This window comes from Phyllostomus discolor, chromosome 5 (assembly GCF_004126475.2).
Source record: "Phyllostomus discolor isolate MPI-MPIP mPhyDis1 chromosome 5, mPhyDis1.pri.v3, whole genome shotgun sequence".
In the NCBI taxonomy this organism is placed as follows: Eukaryota; Metazoa; Chordata; class Mammalia; order Chiroptera; family Phyllostomidae; genus Phyllostomus; species Phyllostomus discolor.
Genome location: NC_040907.2, coordinates 150,792,899 through 150,795,879, shown reverse-complemented (window position 1 = coordinate 150,795,879; position 2,981 = coordinate 150,792,899). Strand labels below are relative to the sequence as shown.

The following is a 2,981-nucleotide window of genomic DNA, read 5'->3' as shown; positions in this document are numbered from 1 at the left end:
AAACCTCTGGCTCCACTGAGAGGGGGAGATGGCCTTTGAGATGTGAGTCCCCCATCTTTCACGTGACTGGCACCTGAAAATAAACCACTTTCCTTTACATCAGCACCTACTTTAGCAGTAGGCAGGCAGCCAAACCTGCTCCCGGTTAAAATGCTAATTTGCAATCAGGGGTGAGAGATTGGGATAATTAACATCTGGCCTTCGTTAATGAGGAAGGGGTCACGAAGCCCATGGCCACCCAATACCTGCAGGAAATCCAAGTCTGTAAGGAAGGGGGGTCCATGACGAGCAGCCGGCGGTAGGATCAGACCCAGGGGCCCTCTTCTGAGTGTGCAATAAGCGCTCAACAAACACCAGGGGCATTGAATGGCGCCAGCCATCCCCTCCCCAGCAACAGCAATTTCAGTTATCTTATATTTCAAGTTTGCAAATTTATTCTCTTTGGTATAATGGGTGTATTTCTCCATAAATTTATGTGCGACTACGTGCATTTCACATTAGGTAGGAGCAATGTCAGTTCTAAGAATAATATTGGTGATAATATTAACCTATGTTTCTTGTGGCTGCTTACCCTGTGCCTGCCAGCCCTGGTATTAGGCAGCAGAGGTTCTGATATCAGCATGGCTATTATGTGGGAAGGCAGTATTGGGCAAAAAGATTAAGATGACAGGCTCTGAGCCCTGGCCAGGTGGCTCAGTCGCTCAGTTGGTTAGAGCACCACCCTGACACGCCAAGGCTGCCAGCCCGATCCCCAGTCAGGGCACATGAGAAGCAGTAAATGTATAAATAAGTGGAACAACAAATCAATGTTTCTTTCTCTCTCATCAATATATTTTTTAAAAAATTTTTAAAAATACAGTCTCTGAGGTCATATCCCAGCTCTACCACTTGATATTGTGTATTATAGGTAGGTTCTAGACTTCTCTAAGCCTCAGTTTCTTCATCTGTAAAATGGGAATTTTACTATAGCTCTGGCTTTGGTGTCCTAGCCAAACTTGGTTTCAAATCCTAGCTCTGGCACAAACTAGTCATGCAACATTAGAAAAAAGTCTCTTCACCTGTTGGGGCCCATATTTCCTCACCTGTAAACTGGGGGTAATAAAGCCAACCTAAGGTGAATGCTGGGAGGAGCAAATGAGGGAGCAGCGCAAGCTCACAGCACAGAGTCAGCGTTCAAGAGAGCGCAGGGAGCAGAGATCCTAACACAGGGTCCCGCAGGAGTAACACCTGTGTGAGTGTGGCTGGGAGGGTGATGATGTGGGTGTAGTAATTTATAGTTTTAATTTGAACATTTCACCTAAAATGTCATATGGTATGCTTTGAGTATGACATTGTTATGTCACAGAATTACATGCTAATGATTTTGTAATGAGACAGTTTGAAATTTAAAAAAGGGGGTGTTATTTGTGCCAGACCCTATAGATAAAGACTGGTCAAAACATTCAAGGATCCTGATGCAGCCGCGGTCTTCAGACGTGTGAAGAATGGCATCAGGAAGAACCGGGGCCCTAGGGCGGGAAGCCCGGGAAGGAAATGTAGTCTTAAGTGGGAGGGACTCGCCCTGTCCACCAGGAACTCCAGCCTCATGGTAGTGACCATAGAGACGGTGACATCAGCAGGCAGAGGCCACACCCAAGGTTCCACTCCCCTTGGGTGCTAAATGCATAAAGTCCAATCAAGAAAAGCTCTCCCCAGGTACCCAAAATGTTAAAGGGCTTCTCTTTCATGCAGTGGCCCTCACAATTTTACATACAGAAGAACCGCTGCAGAGATGGGTGTGTCCAGAAGGCTGGCTCCAGGCCCCACTCTTGGAGATTCAAATTCAGGAATCTGAGGTGCAGTCTGCATTGACTTTCAACAGGATGATGCCCGGGCCAAGGACCAAACTTGAGGACACCTGGTCACATCCCCACCTGTTGCAGTGTCAGAGCCCCCAGCACTGGGGCTGAGCTCACTGTTAGAAACACTGTATACAGAGAACGACCTTGAGGAGGAGAAAGAGGGGCCCAGGGAATTGTCCAGGCTCTTGAAGATGCCCAGAGAGAGAACAAAGCAGGTGCTAATGAATTCTGGTCCTAAATCGGGAGGTGTGGTGTGTAGGCACCTAGGAAGGAGAGAAGTTTATTCAGTGTGATCGAAAGAAAGGTGGGAGATGAGACAGCTTGTCAGGGTGCCCCCCACGGCCACCACCGGCACAGCCACCAATGGGGAGACAGGAAGGACCATAAACCAGGGGACAAGAACAGTGGCAGGACACACCTGTAGAGGGCGCCACTCACCTTGACATCTTTGTGAATGGCTTCTCCTTGGTTGCTCACTACTGGGGTCCCTGAAAATGAGGCTATAAATGCCTCGTTTACAGTCCAAAATCCTCTGTGCAGCATTCGAAGTCCCTTGGTGTCCCCAGCTCACCCTACAGGTGCCCTTTTCCCTGAGTGACTCCTCCTGGAGCTGATCTATTTGCAAAAAACCCTGGTGAATCTGTTCCTCAACCCCGCCCCTGTGAGCCTTGGCGACTCCCAGTCAGCATCCGAGACCCCAGCAGATGTCTCTTCCCATACGAAGCCTTTCCCAGAGCACAGCGATCTGTCCTTCCGCCTCTGGGTCCCCCAGCACTGCGCTGTATCCAGAGCAGAATTTAACCCTCTCCCTCGGAGCAGCGGTCTTTTTCTGATTTGCTTGCTGGTGTATCCCAAGTGCTGCCAGCCACTTCCACCTGGTGAACCAGCAAATCACTTTGGGACCAATGTTCTCAGCAGGGGAGAAGGGGAAGACCCTCGGAACCCCTCTTGGTTACTCGAAGGTGAGGCGAGTAGACATTCACTGCCCCGGACTTCCTGTGGCCTGACTGAGACCGTGGCTCCCAGTCTCCCTGGGTACGCAGAAGGGCTTACTGAGGAGCAGGGGAGTAAATCTGCAAAGGAGGCAAAAAGCCTCCTGCCCAAGCCCTGCACCCTCCAAGAGGGGTGTGGAAAGGAGTT

At 49.8% G+C, this 2,981-nt stretch overlaps 1 long non-coding RNA gene across 1 annotated transcript; it reads right to left on the bottom strand.

Annotated features, from left to right (window-relative positions):
• Window positions 1-1,730: 1,730 nt before the first annotated feature.
• Window positions 1,731-2,694, bottom strand: LOC118500885. The gene is made up of 2 exons (XR_004903467.1): window positions 2,280-2,694; window positions 1,731-2,104 (listed from the first exon to the last, which is right to left on the bottom strand). It is a non-coding gene; the product is annotated as an uncharacterized LOC118500885 (long non-coding RNA).
• Between the last annotated feature and the right edge of the window lie 287 nt (window positions 2,695-2,981).